We start from the raw sequence: 22,028 nt of genomic DNA, 5'->3' as shown, positions 1-22,028 counted from the left end.
TACATAAAGACTGTTTTCCTAGATACTATTATCAGAAGGGAGCTTAGATAGAAGCCTTTATTTATGTTTAAGTTCCAAAATAATTTCTTTCATTTGTAGTTTCTACATTCTCAGAAAATCCAAGAATAACTCAATGCAAAAAAAGGAAATCTATGTGTTATGAAAGTTGGAAGGGGAGTGGGGCAAAGCAGAATTACATTTCTGAATACATGGTTTAAATTTGAAGCATAAAAAGAAATTAATAAAAAATTGGACATTCATAGAATCCCAGCATATCTGAGTTGGAAGGGACTTCAGAGGTCCTCTCCTTTCTATAACATCTTATTATTTTTTTTTTGTGGGGCAATGAGGGTTAAGTGACTTGCCCAGGTTCACACAGTTAGTACATGTCAAGTGTCTGAGATTGGATTTGAATTCAGGTCCTCCTGAATCCAGGGCTGGTGCATTATCCACTGCACCACCTAGCTGCCCCATTCCATAGCATCTTGATAAAAGAATGCAGCTCCTACTTGAACATCTCCTGTTACAAGGAGCCCACTAGTTTAGAAGGCAAACCATTCCAATCTTAGAAAGTTATAATTGTTAACAAATTCATCCTTATACTGAGCTGACATTTGCCTCCCTGTAGCTTCTCCCAACTGGGTCTAGGTCTGTCCTCTGGAGTCACATAGACTAAATCTAATAGGTCATCCATTGAATGGCCTTTCAAATATTTGGAGACAGTAATCATGTGTCCCTAAAATATTCTTTATTCTAGGCTGAGAATTCCTAGATCCCTCACCTAATCCTCCACTGAGTCCTATGTCAGAACTCTTTTTTAAATATTTCTCACATTTATTAGGTGCTACTGAATGGCCGCCCTGAATTTCACATACCTGGGTGCTCCAACTATGCAAATTTGAGCTGGGGACTTACCATACTTCTTTGCCAGCCGGACCACATTGGGATGATTCAGCACCTCTCCTCTGGCTAATGAGCAGTGTGACCCTTACAAGCAATATTTTTTTTGACAGTAATCGAGTAGTTCTTGAAGCCCTCGAAAAGGACAAAATTCAACCTGTTAGAAGCAAGAAAACAAGTCCCTTTAAAAGGAAGGGTTACTATATTACATTATCATTTTTAAGGTATAATGTTTAAAAAATGTAAAATACTAATGTTATGATTGGATAAAATAACAGATTCCATTTATTCACAGACATGGTAATACTCCAGGAAAATGTGCACAGAGCCCTCTGACATATGACTTCCTTTCTATTTCAGTGTCCCTGCTACTCCCCTTCCTTGTAAAGACAAGACGACTATTTGCTTTACTTGGGGTTTTTTAAATGGATGTTTTCCTTTTTTCACCCACTCTTCAGCTAATGTCTTTTCTTCTTAAGCTAAATTCAGTATGGTTTACATGTCCTTCTTACTATATTTGCAATTATACAATATAAAAATTACTAGTTGATTTAGTAAGTTTTGTAACACATACATACACAAACACAAGTGCACACACATACACAGAGTTGAGTGAAAAAAACAAATAAAACAGGTTGTTTGGGGCCATGCAGACAAAACACTTGGCTGATTTAATTTTCTACTTTTCAGTGGCTTGTTTTGGTATTGTGCAGAGAGAGCCTGAATTTGGCTGAGCAACAAGTGTTCATCTTCTGTAGGCCTACTTTGGAATTCAGCCTGGGCACATTGTGTTTAGAGAAAATAGGATCAAATTTACTTTGAAAATAAAGCTACTAAAGAGAATTTTACTCTAACTGGAAGGAAAAGTTTCTGGGATTTTACAAAACTATCTGAAGAAAAATAAGGAATCTATGTTGCCTTTTAGAAGTAGAAAAAAATCTGATAGATATTAAGGGAAATGATCGTGATATCTAACAAATTAGAGAACATAAATCCATTATGAACCTCAGGATAAGTGAGACAAAAGTCATAAAAGATATACCTGAGCTAAGAAGTAAATTTATTTTATATAAAGTGGCTACCAAAATCCTTGACCTAATGTGGACCAACATTGAATTGGGGTCCCTATCAAAGGTAGAAGTAAAAGAGGGTCCATTTTTTACCATCTCCTTTCTTCAGAAGAATATATAGATCATCTCATATCCTCAGAAAAACGGTAGAAACCAGATATGTGAGATTACCCATCATATCATCCTCAGCCCAATTTAAGCCTTTGGTTTTTGTCAGTAGATTATTTCCATGGATTTTAAAGTGTTCCATCTCTTATCATGAAAGTAGGGCAGCAAGAGAAGAAATAGATCAGTTACGATGGAAAATTTTCAGTGTATTTTAAGATCCAGGTAGTAAATAATACTTTTTGAAGCCCTACTGTGTACAGAATACTCAATACTGTGGGAGGAGAGAAAAGAAACTGAAGACATCATTTCTGCTTTGGGGGGAGCTTACAACATGTCCCTCACATGAAATAACTTAAGAAGTTTCCAAAGCAAGTTCAAGATAATACAACATGAATACATTAAGCATCGTGTTTTAAAAATATGTACAGAATCGGTTCAGCCAACAACAGGGCAGTCAGTATTTCACTAAAGGACAATCAAACTGGGTGCTTTACCTTTGACAACAAACATAATTATTCCAAATCGCTAACCATTGAGAGTTTTGTAGAAGAAGAAAAAAAATTCTTCTAAATAATTACATCAGCACATGGACTCTGGAAAATTTCTTCTTCCGTAAGAAGGACAAATGGACATTTCCTGTTTCACATCTCTAGGACATGTTGTCTTTTCAGACAACAATAGTAAGAAACAATAGTCTGGCACTGGTTCAACACATACCAAGAAATACTCTGGCCCTTGAAGACAGGGCTGAGTCAGCCTAAAACGGCAATGAGCTAAATGACGGACAGAAGGGTAGGGACAATGTCCTGGGAGTGGCAGTTACAAAGAACAAGGTTCAAGCAGCAGGCGCATCCATGTCTTCAACCTTTGATGTTTCTTGACCTTTGAGCAGCCTTTTTATTTTATATTTACATTGACATAGACATTTAGGTCACTGATGGATTCATTCTACATCTGAATAGCCTGAATAGTATTTTCATTGTCACAGGAAATGTGGCACAGTAGATAGCTGAGCTTGGAAATAAGAAGATCTGCATTCAAATCTTGCATCAGATACTACTTTTGAAATCATAGGCAACACATTTAATCTCTTTAGGTCTCAGTTTCCCCTTCCATAAGATGAAGATGGTAATATTTGATAACCCTATCTCATAGGGTTGTTGTGAAGAAAACATTTCCCAAGCCTTAAGACTCTAAAGAAATGGGAATTACTGGTATTTTGTGAGGAAGGTAAAACTGTAGGGCAGATGAGAAGAGCTAGCTGTTCCTTTCAAAATGCTACTTAGCCAAATGGAAGGTGGATCTTCCAAACTTGCTGTTTGTTTGGGTTTTGTTTTGTTTTTGAGTCAAAAACATGAAAAGAAGCAGTAATCCTATTACATGTCCTTATGAGAATCACAGACTAAATCTAAACCTAGTTCAAAGAAATTCAAGGTCCAGATTTTAGAAGAAACAAGATGCACATTTATAAAACTCTAAAACCCTCCTCTTCCAAAATCTGCATTCTCTCCATCATTCCACTTGGGGAACAGAAGGCCTAATTAACAATGAAAGAATAAATTTAAGGCAAAGGAAGGAATTAGGATTTTAAGGTTAGAGTCCTAATACTGGTCAATAATCCTCACATGAGGTGCTTTGGTTCAGCACTGGATTTCCTTCTCCTTTTTCCCAAGGTGCTTGGGGACTAAGGCATAAAAGGGAGTGATGCACACCACAGCCTGTTCTCAACTCAAGAAGCTGGCTTGAGCTCCTCAGCTCACATTAACATTAATCATGGTTAAGCTGTACACACGTGGCATTAATAAACCTTCACTTTCAAGAAAGGGGGTGCTTTTATCACCTAAATTATGAAATATTGATGAATTAATGTGCACACAGACACTAGTCTAAAAGTAGACCCATCCAGTCTGTCATCACTCCTCCACATCCACCTTGGAAAATCAAAAGAGAGAACAAAAGGAGTAATGAGGGGGCAGTGATGATAAGAAAGGAGAGGAAGAGCTAGAAGGAGAGAGACTGTGGAAGAAAAATGACAGCTAGAGTCACAGACAAACCCACAGCACCCACCCACAATCTTTCTCATCCATACTCTATTATAAATGCACCTTTGTCTTCATGCTAAACATTAGGTTCTCATAAGAAAGGGGCCAAACTGTTCACCCAATTCCCAGTCCATTACTTATGTATCAGTGCCAAGTATTTGCTGGCCTCTTGTACACACAATCACAATCTTGTTTGGGTGAAGATTACGTGCTGTCTATGATGCAATCATTATTGGGCTTTTCTGATTCCCTATAGAGGCATTCTGCACCCACTCAATTCATTTTTTTGATTGTATCTGTGCCCATAAATAAATATACTGTAATTATGAAAACTCCTCTAGGTTCTGAGTACTATTATTAGTTAATACTTGATCTCTGTCAAAAGAACATTGAAAACATTATTTAGTTAAGAAAAAGAAAAAGGGGCAGAAGAAACATTTTCCACCAATCTTAATCTAATAAATTTAAGTCAAACAAATTTTTAAGTGCCTATTTCGGGTAAGGCACCATGTGGTTGCTGAGGCCACAAAATTTTAAAAGATAAAGTTCTTACCTATATTGAGCTTATATTCCATCACAAGGAATATAATGTGTATACAGATAAGTATACACAAGCCAATTAAGAGACACACAGAGAGAAACAGAAAGAGACAGAGAGGGGGGGAGGAGAGAGAGAGCTCTAACAACTGGAGGGATTAGAGAAGGTTTCATAAAAGAAATAGCATCTGTGAGGAGGAAATATATCCTATGTACATTACAGCTAAGAAATATTTGCAGGATGAAGTCTGTGAATGATGGGAATTGTTCAGTCGTGTCTAACTCTTCCATTTGGGGTTTTCTTGGCAAAGACACTGGAGTGGTTTGCCATTTCCTTCTCCAGTTCATTTTACAGATTATGAAAATGAGGCAAACAGGGTTATTAAGTGACTTTCCCAGAGTCACACAGCTAGTGTCTAAGATCAGAGTTGAACTCAGGTACTCCTGACTATAGGCCCAGCACTCTATCCACTGCACCACCTAGCTGAATGAAGTGGGTTGGAAACATGTTAAGTTGTGAACACCTGGTAGTACAATTTGGGTGGAAAGTAAAGTGTGTTAAAGAGAATGATATGAAATAAGGCTGGAAAGATAGGTTGGATTGAGACTGTGGATTTAAATGTGAAGTTGAAGAGTTTATATTTTACCCTAGCGGCAATAAAGAACCATAGAATTATGGGTTTTGAAGTAGAGAGGACCTCAGAGGTCATTGAGTCCAGTACCTTCATTTTATAGACAAGGAAACTTATTATGTTTGAGGCAGAATTTAAACCTAAGGCCAGTGCTCTATGCACTGTTTTATGCTGCCTTTAAAGTCATTAAGGATGGAAGAAAGTGGTCAGATGTATTCCTTAGGAAACCTACTTAGGGAGTCATATAGATGATGAATCAGAGAGAAGAGCACACAAAGGGAAGTTAACCCACTTATACCTGTCTTTTCTCTCCACTCATGTTTCTATCTCCTGAGGCCAGGTGACTGATGATAAGGGTGTAGGTCATAGTTGTAACAAAGTAAATGGAGAGGAAGGGACAGATACGAGATATATGTGGAGGGAGACTGACTCTATAAGACTTGAGAGAGGGCATGAAGGGAGAAGAAGAGAGAAGACTCATAGATGGCTCTGGAGTTACAAATTGGGGTAAGTGGAGAGGTAGTCTGACTTCACAGAATTAGAGAAATTGGGAGAAAGGGCAGGATTGGGGAAATGGGGAAGACGACAAGCTATGTTTTAGCCATGTTGAATCTGATGTCTTATGGGATATCTAAGGGGGAAGGAGAAGGGAAAAGCAGATGGAATAAGCATTTATTTAGTGCCTACTATTTGTCAGGCATTGTGCTAAGTAATTTAGAAATTATCTTATTTGATCCTAACAGCAACATCACAGAGTAGGTGCTGTTATTATCCCCATTTTATAGTTGAGGACACTGAGGCAAACAGAAGTTAAGTGACTTGCTCAGGGTCACGCAGATAGTAAATATCTGAGGCCAAATTTTATTTCACATTGAAATAGAATCAACTTTTGTTGTTGTTCTTCTTCTTCTTCTTGTTATTGGGGGGAGGGGCAATGAGGGTTAAGTGACTTGCCCAGGGTCACACAGCAAGTTAGTGTCAAGTGTCTGAGGCCAGATTTGAACTCAGGTCCTCCTGAATCCAGGGCCAGTGCTTTATCCACTGTACCACCTACCTGCCCCCTGAGACCAAATTTTAACTCAAGTCTTCATGATTCTAGGCCAGGACTCTATCCGCTGTTGTTGTTTGTTGGTTAGTTATTTGGGTCATGTTTGACTCTTGGTGACCCCATTTGGGGTTTCCTTGGCAAAGATACTGGAGTGGTTCACCATTTCTTTCTCCAGCTCATTTTACAGATGAAGAAACTGAGGCAAATGGGGTTAAGTGACTTGCCTAGTGCCACACAACTAGCTAGTAAGTCTTCCTAATTCCAGGACCAGTGCTCTTTCCACTGTGCCACCTAGCTATTCAGGTGAAAAGATTTAACAGACAGTTGGAGAAATATAGTTTGGGAGTCAGAGTAGGGATGAACATATAGATTTGGGAATCAGCTGTATAGAGATGAAAACTGTACCCATGACAGATGAGAAAACAAATCAAGAGAAGAAAAGACAGCACAGAACAGAACCTTGAGGGACACCCACAAGGCAGGTAGGAGGTAGACTATGAATCACCAAAGGAAGCTAAGAAGTAGTTATAAAAGTAAAGGGAAAATCCATATAGAGTAACATGGAGGAGTGAGAGGGAGAGACAAATAGAGCCTAAGACAGAGACAAATAGATAAAGACAAATGGGTAGAGACCAAGACAGAGACAGAGAGAATGATTTGATTGATTGGGGCTAACTTCTGGAGAAGATGGGAAAAGATGGCTTGGAGGCAAAAATTGTAGAGTTAACCTTGTCAAAGGAAAAGACCTCTCAGAGATGTGAAGAAAAGAGAGAATATAGCCAATAAAATAGCTCCTCATCAAGGACCACAGTTCTCAGTTTTCTCAGTAAGATGGGAGAGAAAGTTATCTGCTGAGGGAAAGGTGAGTAAAAGAAGTGTTGGAAGCTTGAGAAGAATGTGGAATGTTACACTGAGTAAAAAGGCTTGCCATCCAGCAATGATGTACCAATTGAGCCTGGAGAATGGATAATGGCTGGGTAAACATAGTTTTGTGAGTTCTTCCAGCAGTTCAGCAAGAAGGATAGAGGGTCTGTAGTTAGGAGGTCAAATATGACCTTAGACACTAGCTGTTTGACTCTGGGCAAGTCACTAATAACTCTGTTTGCTCAGATAAAAGGGGTGAATCAACATTAAGGGCTGGCAAGATAGGAACAATAACAGAACCAGTAGGCAAAGGATTCAAAAGTAGAACACATGGCATAGTTAAATTGGTTAAATATCTTTATGGACAACATGAAGAACTGTGGGTAGGATATTAGCACAGTTAGGTACACTTGAAACTGGAAGAATGGTTACAGTGTGATTTCTGGTGCTTCCTGTCAACTTGGACAGAAGTCTCTGTTGGAGTATCCCAGAGAATCTCTTCTTAGCTCTATTAAACATTTTTGTTAATGATTTAGATAGCATAATTGTAAATTTTGAGTTGACATAAAGTTGCGAGGTATAGCTACTACATTTGCATGTTAGAATAAGAATTTTTAAAATCTTTGAACAGATTAGGATTATAGGCCAAATTTAATAGAGATAAATGTGAAGTCCTACATTTGGCTTTCAATCAACACAAGTGCAGAATGTGGAGGGATTAGCCAGAGTCCAAACTCTTTGTCACACTCATCATTCTTGTATGGATATTCTTCACATTGCTAATAACTGTCCTAAGATGTTGCACCCAGAATTGAAAACATTTCCATAACACACTGTGATAATTGTGATTTTTAAAATATATTGTTTGATGTTGTAGTTATAAGTGATAGGACTCCAATATGTAGGCACTTAAGCTAAATAATCCTAAAGACCATAAACACATAAGCAACAACAGCCACCCTGTACCTTTTTTTTTGGGGGGGGGGGACAATGAGGGTTAAGTGACTTGCACAGGGTCACACAGCTAGTAAGTGTCAAGTGTCTGAGGCCGGATTTGAACTCAGGTCCTCCTGAATCCACAGCCGGTGCTTTATCCACTGCGCCACCTAGCTGCCCAACCCTGTACTTTTGCACTGTTTTGACTCACTCTGATGCTATATCAAACATACAATTGTGACTCTAGGCCCACTGCAGTGCCTACACACCAATATCCATTTCTGGAAAACCCAATTACAAATTCATATCCTCAGCTGATTTCTGGTCTTTGTTAGGTAACTTCTGCATCTAAGTCTGGTATCAATAAGCAATCTGTAGAATTTCACAACCACATCTGGGTCTGATTAGGAATGCCCCCTCACTTATCTGGCATTAATTACCTCTTCTGAAACAAGCTCATCTTTAAGTATAAAACTTCCCTACTCAGACCCCCACTGAGACTGAGATCCTTGCCATGGTACACATCTCTCTCATGTGAATGGTCCTGGCCCTGTGTGTGACTTAATCTCTGTCTGTTGCTGTTGCCATATAATGTGTATCCGTGTTTTTGTTTTTGCCTGCTTTCTGCAATGCATAGTAATAAAGCTCATGCTTGTACTAGTTTCCCAAGTATCATTTTCTGCAAATCCTTGAACCTGGGTCTCTTCTCTACCCTGATCTATGAGGCCAAATAAAGCATATAATACTGGCTCATATTGAGCTTGCAAACTAATAAAACCCCTAGATCTATGATCCAACCATTCCTCTCCAATCTTGTATTAGTGAAGGTGACTTTTTGGAATCCATACGTAAGTTTTATACTTGTCCCAATTAAATGTAATCTTATTAAATTCAGCCCAGTGTTCTAGATTGTCAAGATCTTTTGAGATCCAGTTTCTATCATTCAAGATATGTTTTATCTTCAAATTTCCTATGTTTGCCATCTATGCTTTTGTCTAAGTCGTTATAAAAATGTTAAATAGTGGAGGCAGTTAGGTGGCACAGTGGCTAAAGCACCGACCCTGGATTCAGGAGGACCTGAGTTCAAATTTAGCCTCAGACGTTTGTCACTTGCTAGCTGTATGACCTTGGGCAAGTCACTTAACCTTCAATTGCCTCACCAAAACAAAAAACACAAATGTTAATAGCACAGAGACAAGAACAAATTCCTTGGGCACTCTTCTGTTGGCCTCCTTCCAGACTAGTACTAAACCATTCAAGAGTATTCATTGGGTGTGGCCATTAACCACTTCTAAAACCATCATTTTTTTTTTTTACCATGATCTAGCCTATCTTTCCATTTTGACCCCCACAAGAATAGCATGAGAGACTTTACCAAACGCATTACTAAAATCTAGGTTAACTATTTCTGTTTCTACCTCCTGATCTACCAATTTAGCAATGCTTTCAAAAAGGAGATAAGGTTGGATGATAGGAGGACATCTACATAGAGAAAGTCTTTTATATTGTAAGCTCCTTGAGGGTAGGGACCATCTTTTGCCTCTTATTGTATCTCTAGTGCTTAGAACAATGACTGGTACATTGTAGGCATTTAAATAAATGAATACTGACTGATTGAACATATCTTGTCACTTGCTTGATGTTTTACCTATATTTGGGAAAAGTATGGGTAAAAGTTAAAGGAAAACAACAGTTTGGGTAGTAACCATAAAAAAGTTATGGGCTACTTGGATAGGTATAATGATACTTCAGGATCAATTTCATATTAGATTTGTGCTTTTGAGCATTAAAGCACCTGGTACTTTAATAAAGTATCACATACCCAGCAGGCATATAATAAATGTCAAGTTACCTTCCTGTGACCTTTGTATCAAGATATTATAACATTATATATCATCATATTTCATCTTCAGTTAGTAAATTGATTGCCCTTGGACTTTTTTCCATTCAAAAATGGATAATTAACTTTACTGCATTGGGGATTTTTAAAAAATCTGATAGGAGACAAGACACTAGTAAGATCATCCAAGAAATCTGACATTATTCAAAGTAAAAAAAAAAACCCACCCAAGTACAAATTGGAAATATCCTTGAAGGCTCAAAAACAGAAGAATTTGTTCAAGTTGTGCTATTAGCCCATACAATGTTGTTAATTTATATGTTCTTTAAGGCGAATCTGTGGAAAGAAACCCTAAAACAACAGAAACACAGGTATGTAATTTTAAAGGGTCTGAAAAGAAAATTTTGGATTTTTGTCAATTAAATTACTTAGCCACGTGAACTGATCCAACCATTCTGGAGAGCAATTTGGAATTATGCCCAAAGGGCGATAAAGCTGTGCAATACCCTTTGACCCAGCAATACCACTTTCAGGTCTTTTTCCCAAAGAAATCATGGAAAGGGGAAAGGGACCCACATGTACAAAAATATTTATAGCTGCTCTTTACGTGGTAGCAAGGAATTGGAAGTTGAGGGGGTGCCCATCAATTGGGGAATGGCTGGACAAGTTGTGGTATATGAATACAATGGAATACTATTGTGCTGTAAGAAATGATGAGCAGGAGAAGTTCAGAGAAACCTGGAGGGTCTTGCGTGAGTTGATGATGAGTGAGATGAGCAGAACCAGAAGAACATTGTACACAGTATCATCAACATTGAGTGTTGACCTACTGTGATGGACTATATTCTTCTCACCAATGCAATGTCACAGAAGAGTTCCAGGGAACTCGTGATAGAAGAGGATCTCCAAATCCAAGAAAAAAAAAAAAGAAAGAACTGTGGAGTATAGATGCTGAATGAACCATACTATTTCTTTTGTTTTTGGTGCTTTTGGTTTTTTTTTTTTTTCTATTTTGAGGTTTTTCATCATTGCTCTGATTTTTCTCTTATAACAGGACTAATGCAGAAATAGGATTAATGTTATTATGTGTATATATGTATGTGTGTATAGATATATACCTATATCTATATGTGTATGTAATATAGATATATAGATATACCTATATCAGATTACCTGCTGTCTAGGGAGGGGGGGGGAGGGAGGGGAGGGAGAGAGAAAAATCTGAAATTGTAAAGTTTGTATAAACAAAAGTTTGAGAACTATCTTTACATGTAACAGAAAAAATAAAATACCTTATATGTAAAATTTAAAAAAATAACAAAATAAAATTACTTAGCCACTATATGAATACACTCTGCCCTAAATTATATCATATTGACTATTTATTTCAATATAAATTTCCCAATTTCCTTAGAGCTCATTATGGGTTTGATTTTTATTTTTCATTGAAAGCTTAAAGTCAATTGATGCTATTTCTTAATGTGTAAAATACTAGTGCTTACACCATCAATATGATACAAATGATTTTTGGTTACCTAACATGTCCATATTTAGTTCCCCTTCCTCACCATTGTTTCCCTTATTATATTTGACCTGGGGTTTGAAGCAGACTGAAGCAATATTCAGGAAGAGGCAGAGTTGCCCATTAATTGAGACATTTTCCTCACACAGAATAAAAATGAAATTCTTAGGGTAGATGTGGTCATTGAAACTGCATCTAAGAAACAGAATGCAAATATGTAAATAAAGAACACAACCTCTGTGGGCCTTATTTCCTTAATCTGTACAATGAAGGGGTTGGACTAGATGGCTTACGAAGTTTCCTGCAGCTCTAAATATATGATCCTATGAAGTATGAAGGATCTATGATCTCCTTAATGTGGGTAATCCCTCCAAGAGTAGAGATTACAACCCATCTATCCCTTCTTATCCTATGTGACTCTTACCCATACCCTCCCATACAGTAAATCCTCCATAGGCATACCATCCAAAATGATGGGGTCCTCTTTTCTGGTCTCTTGACATTAGATACAACACAGCATGCAAGACATCCTTAGTTATCCTCCATTCTCAGTGTAAGAATGAAACAACTCAATTTTGGGTCCTATTCTCTTTGATGACTATCACTTCCTCTGCATAATCCTGCATAGATGTCTTTTTGGGGGTGATCTATTGATTCTCCAGAGATTGTGATATCCCACCATTTCCAGCCACATAGCATTTCCAGTAGGATACTAATATTAAGAAGCTGTGGTCTTAGTTGACCAATACCCTAAAGAGAAGAAAGAAAGAAAAAAAGGAACCCATATGTACTAAAATGTTTATCACAACTCTTTTTGCGGTACCAAAGAACTAGAAAATAAGGGGATACCCATCATCTAGGGAACGTCTGAATAAAATAAGGCATATGAATGTAACAGATTACTTGTGCCATAAGAAATGACAAAGGGGATGATTCATGAGAAACCTGGGAAGACTCATATGAACTGATACAGAATGAAATGAGCAGAAACAGGAAAACTGTTTAAACTAATACAACAACATTGTGAAATTAATAGCTTTGAAAGATCTAAGAACTCTGATGACTATAAAAATAAACTCTGATTCCAGAGGACTACCAACTAACTGACAGGTGATGGATTCTATGCAAAATGAAACATAACATTTTTTTACATGGCCAATGAGGAAATCTATTTTGCCTGACTATGTGTATTTGTTACAAAGGGTTTTTCTCCTTACTTTTTTTCTTTTTCACCTTCAGGGTAGGAGATGGAAAGGAGAAAAGATGCTTATTAATTGAAAAAATGTAATAGAAAGTGGTTTTGTTTCAGAGGGAATCTGTAGATCATTAAAAAGCCCTAATCCATCTTCCAAGTGCAATCCAGTCCATTTTCTTCCTTCTATACAATACTTCAGTAGGTTTGTTGTCAACCCGCAGAATCTTTCTAAGATAAATGGACTAGCTCTATTGGTCTCCCATTCAACTGCACATCATCATCTGAATGAGAAGATTCTTCATGCACTTAAGAACTCTATAGTTAGGCTAAACTATTTTGATTGATTTTGGAATTTATTTAGGAGGTAATGCTATATTCCAGAGCTTGCTGCAATGAATACAATATCATCTGCAAACAGGAACATGTGGAGTACATCACTACATTGGCCATCTTCCATTCCTATAGCACAGCAATTCTCAGATTTTTTTGCTCTCAGGACTCCTTTACACTCTTAAAAATTATTGAGGAACCACCCCCAAAGACTTTTTCTTTCTTTAGGTTATATCTATGTATATTTACCATATAAGAAATGAAAACATTTTAGTGCTATTATGAAAATAGTTTTGATTTTTTGGATCCCATGAAAGGGTTTGGGAGTACATGGACCCCATTTTGTGAACTGTTAGGCAAATAACTCAAGTATCTTTGACAAGAAAACCTCAAAGAGTTGGACATGAATAAAAAAAACACTGAACACTAATATATATGTAATATATATTAGGGACAGCTATGTAGCACAACGGATAGTGTGCTGGCCTTCTAGTCAGAAGGACTTGAGTTCAAATCTGGCCTCAGATACTTACTAGCTGTGTGATCCTGGGTGAATCACTTCTCCTTATTTACCTCAGTTTCCTGATCCACAAAATAAGCTGGAAAAGGAAATATCAAAGCACTCCAGCATTTTTTGTCAAAAAAGAGGGGGTCATAGTCAGATACAACTGAAATGACTAAACAACAATAAATAAATGTGTGTGTGTGTGTGTGTGTGTGTGTGTGTATAAAGAGGGATATGACCTGTGTTTTCATCTCTAAAGGGAGGTGCCAGTGTGAAAATTCATTTCATTGATGTTGGCTGGGACACCGTGAGAGGTCAAGAGATTTTCCCATGGTCCAGGCTAGAATGTGTCAGAGGCCAGAGTTAAATCCAGCTTTTTCTTACTCTAAGGTTGTCCCTCTATACACTATGCTATGTTGCTTCTCTATATATGTAATGTATGTGTATAGGGGTAGCTAGGTGGTGCAGTGGATAGAGCATTGGGTCTGAAGTTGGAAGGACCTGAGTTCAAATCTCACCTCAGATACTTACTAGCTATGTGATCCTGGACAAGTCATTAAACCCAATTGCCCTAAACATCTAGGGCCATCTCCAATCATCCTGATTTTATATATATATATATCTTGCCACTGGACCCAGATGGCTCTGTAGAGGCTGGTGACTTTGCACATCCCTCACTCACTTAAATCCAATTCAGTGAAAGCTGTGACATCACCCTGATGTCATGGCTGTCTTCAAGAACAAAGGACAAACGACAAGACAGGTGTATATCCATATTTACAAAAAGATTTTGAGTGCATCAAGTCCTGAAACATTGCAGAGCACCCTAAATAAGATTCATAATCACCACGCAACAGGATTTAATATTGCCATCCACTGAGGGAAAATCACGTTGATGAAAAATGCCCATATTTCAACCTATGATCTGCAGTTATATAGACAACCTATAGTGCTCATCCAGTAGTACTTAAATCTGGGACAAACGCTGCTAATGGACAATTATCTGTGTCTGTCCTTAAACAACAGTAAGAGAGTAAGGCTAGATTATTTTCGGGAAATGGCACAGTTCTTTGAATGACTTCAGGTTTCTTCCTGAAACAGAGGCACCTCTCTTTTTAGCATCAGCAGTCTTTCAGTGAGGCTGTATGGTTCAGACTAATGGTATAGCACAACCTAGAATTGAAGTTGATACTTCTCAAAAGAGCAATGCAGAGTTAAAAGATAGATGCAAAAGGGCTACATAACACATTATAAATGAGGAATTATGCAAAAGTGGTATAAAAGATGTCATCAGAGAAGTGCACATGAAGAGGATGAAAAGGATGCCTTTAGTACAATGAATAAGTAAATCCCAATTTATGGGAGGAAAGAGACCTCAGGCATACTTGGATGAATTACAAACTATGCTACTGGAGAGAATATGTACATTGTTAAGATCAGAGATACAATGGAAAAAATTTGAACCTATCTACAATGGAGACTTGAGAATTCCTGTGTCTTGAAGAACCATCCCTTTGAGAACTCAGTTTTGTTCTCACTTAAGAATGAAAACATTGAGATAATATTTGCAAAGTGCTTAGCACAGTGCCTGGCACATGGTAAGCATGATATGAGTGCTATTATTAAAAAGATAACTACCACAGTGACAAGAATAGAATATGGAAAAAGTTGTCAAGAACAATTGGATAGCAATAGGTAATCATGGAACAAGCAAAAAATGAATCAACCAGCTAGGTGTTGAAATGTTTAGAGCACTGGATTTGGAGTTAGGAAGACCCAAGTTTGAATCCCCCTACTTCAGACACATTAGCTGTGTGACCCTCAGCAAGTCACTTAACTCCTCCCAATCTGTTTCCCCATATGTAAAATGGAAACGATAATAATAGTACCTATCTCAGAGTGTTACTGTGAGGATCAGATTTTTACATACACATACACAACACACACACACATATATACATACACACATACATACATATACATACACATGTACATACACACATATATACACGTATATGTACATATAAATTTGGTGTGTGTGTGTATGTATACATACACATACACATATATCACTTAGAAAACTTTAAAGTACTATATAAATGTTGGCTATTATGAGAATCAGTGTGGCAAAATAGATACAGTATGGGACATGGAGTCAGGAAGGACCTGAGTTCAAATCCAGCCTCAGACACTTGACACTTACTAACTGTGTGACCTTGGGCAAGTCACTTAACCCTCATTGCCCCACAAAACAAAAAACAAAAACAAAATCTCACTTCAAACACTTACAAGTTGTAGGACTCTAGGCAATTTATTTTACTTTTTTGATTCTCAGTTTCCACATCTGTAAAATGAGCAGATTAGACTCGATTTTTTTTTGCAGGGCAATGAGGGGTAAGTGACTTGCCCAAGGTCACACAGCTAGAAAGTGTCAAGTGTCGGAGGCCAGATTTGAACTCAGGTACTCCTGAATCCAGGGCCAGTGCTTTATCCACTGTGCCACCTAGCTGCCCCCAGATTCAATGACTTCTAAATCCCTTCTAGTTCTAAATCTTTCACTCTACGATCCCAAGTCAACATAAGATGCTGACAAAGTCTATGAAGATGAGGTCTCTTCCACAGTGATTCGCTGTACCCCAATATAATAATGACATAAATAAGTATAGAATTCCTATAATGAAATTCCATAATTCAGGAGATGAAAGATTCCTCTTGAAAGTGGATGGATCGAGGCAGCTAGGTGGTGCAGTGGTAAAGCACTGGCCCTGGATTCAGGAGGAGCTGAGTTCGATTCCAGCCTCAGACACTTGACACTTACTAGCTGTGTGATGCTGAGCAAATCACTTAACCCTCATTGCCCCCACAAAAAAAAAAAAAAAGAAAAAAGAAAGAAAAAAAAAAGAAAGTGGATGGATCTATGTTGGAGAGGTTGTGAAAAGACAGGCACATTTATACATTGTTGGTGGAGCTGTGGATTAGACAACTATTCTAGAAACTCGCTGACCCATTGGAAGTATGCAAATAATGTGGCTAAATTGTTTGTACCCTCTGACCCAAAGATTCCATAGCTAGGAATATATGCCAAAGAAGTCATTGACAAAAAAAACTTCCATATATACTCTTTTTGACAGCAGCACTCTTTGTGGTAACAAAGAACTAAAAGCAAAATAGATGCCCATTCATTGGAGGATGGCTAAACAAATTGTATTACATGAATTATTATGTTGTGAGAAATCATAAACATGATGGATACAGAGAAGCAAGGAAAGGCTCATATGAACCTGATACAAAGTAAAGTAAGCAATGTCAGTATAACAATACACACAATGACTTCAATAATGTAGATAGAAAAAAGAACCACCACAAAACAATTAATGAATGTTGTGAAATTAAAAAGAACGAGTTTGGTCCCAAAGGAGATATGAGAAGAGAAGGGGAAGGGAATAAGCATTTATATGATGCCTTCTATGCAGCATCAATGTGCTAAGCACTTACAAATATTATCTGATCCTCACAACAACCCTGTAACACAGGTGCTATGATTATCCCATTTTACAATTGAGGAAACTGAGGCAGAGGTTAAGTTCCTTGCTCAGGGTCAAAGAGCGGGTATCTGAGGCTGGATTTGAACTCATGTCTTCCTGACACCAGGCCCAGCTCTCTATCCAATGTGCTTACCTAGTTGCCTAAACCTAAAATTCTTATTTTTGAATCTTGAAGGCTCCAACGAATCTTTGTATATTTCTACCATTTAAATAATGTCTAGGAAAAAAACACTTCCCTTCACTGTTTTCCAGAGATGTGAGACCTAGCATATGATTTTGAATTTTTCAATGTATTTATGTTTTGCTAATTTTTTTTTTCTCTTCCACCTTTCTTTTTCCTTTAAAAATTCTTTGTTATAAGGAATGGCTCTCTGGAAAGTGCAAGGGAGGAATGTGGGGAAAATGTAGGAGATATAAAAGAAAAGATATTAATAAAAATCTATTTCAAAAAAGAAAATATATGGAAATTACCTGTTCAAAATAAGGTGGTGCCTTTCAAATGTTTAGAGATAGATACATAGAGAAAGACAGACAGATGATAGATGCTAGAAAGATAGATGATAGATTGATTAATCGATAGATTGATAGATACAAAGATAAATAGATCCATATATAAATAGATACATCAAATGTTTAGAGATAAATACATAGATAGAGCTATGGACAGATGATAAATAGATGCTAGATAGATTGATAGATACAAAGATAGATAGACAGATAGACAGACAGATGAAAATAGACTCCATATAGGTAGCTATGTGATACAGTAGATAGAGTATTGAACCTGTAGTCAAGAAGACCTGAGTTTAAATCCTACCTCAGATTTTTACTGTCTATGTGACCCTAGACAGTCGCTTAGTCTCAGTCTGTTTCCCCATCTATTAAATGTGGATAATAATGGCATCTACTTTACAGGATTGTTGTGAGGATCAAATGAGATTATATGTATTTTGCAAACCTTAAAGCACTTATACAAATATTAGCTATTAAAAGTTATTATTGGGGCATCTAGGTGGCACAGTGAATAGGGCACCGGCCTTGGATTCAGGAGGACCTGAGTTCAAATGCAGCCTCAGACACTTGACCCTTAGTAGCTGTGTGACCCTGGGCAAGTCACTTAATCCCAATTGCCTCACCAAACAGTTATTATTACTATAATCATCATCAACAACATATAATTAATAGCACAGTATAATGGATAGAAAACTGGCTCCTGATTCAGGAAGATCTGGTTTCATATACTGCTTCTGTTGCATGCTTGCTCTATGACTTTGGACAAGCATCTTAACCTCTTAGTGCTTTGAAGTAACTCTCTAAGGCTTTTAAGTTGCAGAGGAGTTGTCCACCTGAATTGACAGATAAAATTCTTCACAATAAACTCCTCACATTGAGGAAATCACAAGTCTTGCCAAAAAAAAAAAAGCTTTATAGATATAGCTAAACATATATATGCATTCATGTATATGTAAATATACTTGCATATATATATATATATATATATATTTACATACATATGTACATTGCAAGTTACCAGTCCATTTCAGTCATTACATAGGTAATCCCCTTTGTTGAAAATCCCTCCATTGGTGCAAATTGGCTGTCCATTTGTGACTGCTAGTCTTAAAGAATTGCCTCAAAGCTCAGGTTAAGTGACTTGCCCAGAGTAACACAATTAGTATATGTTAGAGGGAGGAGGTGAACCAAAGCTTTCCTAAACCAAGGCTGGTCTTCTAAACTCTCTGAAATAATTTCTTGCTTTTTATGATATTTTTACAATTTATATTTATTATAACTATTTATATTATATCATCACTTCATAACATCATAAATAAAATTTAATTAAACAGTTCATGAAGATGTGGTAGGACAACGGTATTTTCCTCCTTTTCTGTATGACTTTTTACTTCTCCCTTGTGTTCTTATGTGATATTGGTATACCCTAGTGGTATTCTGAAGCCTGTTGGTAGCAGTGCCTGTGTTTGTGCTGCTATTGTTACTTCACAGAACATTACCCTAAAGGGACTCTGAGAGGCACTTAGGAAATGGCATTTGTTAGGAACTAGGAAAGCTGCTAGCTGACAGATAAGTGACTTTCTCCTTTAACTGAGTATAAGGTTGATTTCAGAAAGGAACTGGGAATGAAAGGAGAGAGAGAATTGAAAGGAAGGGAGGAGGGTTTTTTTTTTCCCATTTGTAGATCCATGTATGTATTGGGGCAGGTAGACAGTGCAGTAGATAGAACACTGGGCCTGAAGTCAGAAAGACCTGAGTTCAAATCTCACCTCAGACACTTACTAGCTGTGTGACCCTGAGGAAATCACTAAATCCTGTTGGACTTGGTTTCCTCATATGTAAAATGAGCTGAAGAAGGAAATGACAAATCATTCCAAGCATCTTTGCCAAGAAAACCCAAAATGGGGTCATGAAGAGTCAGATAGGACTGAACAACAGGATGTATGTACTACTTTGGAACCAATAGGAGAACAACAGAGATTGTTATTTGTTTCCATGACTTTAAACTGGCTGCTTGCCTTACGTGGACTACATTTTCCTCCTCACCTATGCCTCCTGGAATCCTTGATCATTCACTCGGTCAGTCTGTTAATAAACATTTATTAAACATCTATTATGTGCCAGGCACTGGGGATACAAAGAAAGGTAAAAGTCCCTACTCTCAAGGAGTCCATAGGCAAATGAAGGAAACAGAATAAAAAAATGTACAAACAGGTCAGCTAGGTGGTGCAGGGGAAAAGCACTGGCCCTGGATTCAGGAGGACCTGAGTTCAAATCCAGCCTCAGACACTTGATACTAACTGTGTGACCCTGGGCAAGTCACTTAACCCTCATTGCCCCACAAAAAAAAAAATGTACAAACAAGATATATACAGGATAAATTTGAACTAATCAGAAGAAAGGCACTAGAATTAAAAGGAGAATTCAGGAAAGGCTTCCTGTAGAAGGTGGGATTTTAGCTTTCAAAATCCAACCCCAGGGGGCAGCTAGGTAGCACAGTGGATAGAGCACTGGCCATGGATTTAGGAGGACCTGAGTTCAAATCCAGCCTCAGACACTTGATACTTACTAGCTGTGTGACCCTGGGCAAGTCACTTAACCTCAATTGCCTCAAAAAAAAAATCCAACCCCAGCACTACTTCCTACCTAAGGCCTTTCCTAGTGCTTCACCCCATCCCAGGAAAAGTTATCTTGCATTTGTATTTCATCTCTATATGTGCACTTTGTCTCCCTCCACACGCTCCCTCCCCCATATTTAAATTTAAGGTCCTTGAAAGTAGGGATTGTTTTTCCTCTTTCTTTATAGCTCAAGCACTTAGCATGGTAAAGCAAGTGCTTAATAAATACCTGTGGATACTATTATAAGGTTCTTTAAAGTTTGCAAAGCACTTGACATACATTACTTCCTTTCAGCTCTTCACAGCCTTATTTTAAACCCTCTGGTGCTCAATAAATGCTTATTGACTTAAGTGATTTACCCTTGGTCACAAAGTTGCTAGGTATCAGATACAGCATTTGAAAGCCAGTATTTGTGATTTGGGGTCCTGCATTCTATCTGTGAGGCTATCTATTTGATACAAACTACTTCATGCTTAACAAAGCACAGCTAAGTAATAATAAAGTTTTCATAACCAGAATATTCTGTGTAACCTGCCTCATGGAGAAACACGAAAAGGGGTCCTAGAGAAAGGCTTCACCAGGTAAAATCCTAGAGGCAGAAAGCAGTCTTTCAGTGAGGCTGTATGATTCAGACTAACGGTATAGCACAACCTAGAATTGAAGTTGATACTTCTCAAAAGGCAGAAAGCTCTCTCTCTCTCTCTCTCTCTCTCTCTCTCTCTCTGGGAATCAGTCTGCCCTCTCATTCTGCAATTCTCCTCAGCTTTGGAGCCCATTCACCAGGAATCTTTTGCTCTCTGAATTTTTGTGGATTTAACTTCAATAATTTATCTACCAGTTTCTCCTGTGGTTACCCATTCTCCTCTATCTGGAGTCTATAAAGATCACCTTGAAAGATAGAAAACAGATCAATTCATGAACCTGGAGCAAAGCAACCATACAATTCTGTGATAGTAGGACTGACACGCCATGTTAGAGAATCCTCTTCTAGCCCCACCCCTCCTCCCATTTACAGTAACTCACCTGGTTAACATGCGGAACTACACAGCACAGTCTTCCTTAAGTTGCTCCAGATGACTAACAAGAAGGTTCCACCAATGGAATGACATAGACTTAAGGAAATAATAATGACATCCTACATAGGGTCAATAAATCAGGCAGAAAAGGAAAATACGCTGTACATGTTCCAACCTCTCTGGAGGATATGACAAACAAAACATCACAATTCAAATATGACCAGTTGACTAACAGTTATGAAATAAAACACTCAAGCAAAACCAGGAGGGAAAAAAAAAAAAGAATGCTAAAATCCGCTTGGACGGTGCTATCAGAAACCACGGTTCTATCAGAGGAGTGCTAGGAAAAAACATTTTGTAAACTAAACAAACTAGAGCTCCCTGGTGTATACCACTCCAAACTAAATTCTGGGAAAGGCCAATGTAGTATAAGCACAAAACAATCAGCCTGCATCAGAATGAAAAGAAGGAAATGGTGTTCTGAAGAGTTTGCCAAAACTAAAGAAAAGTAGAACGCTTGCTGAACACTAATCGGGTATGAGTAATATAGCAATGGGACCGAGTTCAAATTAACTGTCTACTCCTTTAATTTTAAGATAAATGATCACTAAAACAAAAGGCAGTGAACTCAAAGAGCACTCGGACAGGGAGCAATGAAATTTAATTTGCAAACTTTTCTCGATGTGTTGCAATAACTGGACTTTTTCATGTACGCAAGTATGTGTAAATGCATGGGTTTCCCCTTTTGAGATGGAGTGGGAGATCACTTATGTAGGTAACTGTAGCTGTGGCTATAACAGTAAAAA

The 22,028-nt window shown here is 37.7% G+C and overlaps 1 protein-coding gene across 2 annotated transcripts in view; it reads right to left on the bottom strand.

The window, feature by feature from the left end:
* S1PR1 (sphingosine-1-phosphate receptor 1) overlaps positions 1-21,620 on the bottom strand; it is a 65,372-nt gene extending 43,752 nt beyond the window's left edge. The window contains exons 1-2 of one of the 2 annotated variants that reach the window (XM_044004929.1): positions 21,230-21,620; positions 916-1,057 (exon numbers count right to left, since the gene is read on the bottom strand). The gene's annotated coding sequence lies outside the window, so the exon portion shown is untranslated. The remainder of the gene's footprint in view (positions 1-915; positions 1,058-21,229) is intronic. The other variant, XM_044004930.1, reaches the window with a different exon arrangement.
* Positions 21,621-22,028: the final 408 nt, after the last annotated feature.

This window comes from Dromiciops gliroides, chromosome 4 (assembly GCF_019393635.1).
Source record: "Dromiciops gliroides isolate mDroGli1 chromosome 4, mDroGli1.pri, whole genome shotgun sequence".
Classification (NCBI taxonomy): Eukaryota; Metazoa; Chordata; class Mammalia; order Microbiotheria; family Microbiotheriidae; genus Dromiciops; species Dromiciops gliroides.
Note: the sequence above shows the minus strand (reverse complement) of the source record. Positions and strands in the feature narration are given on the sequence as shown.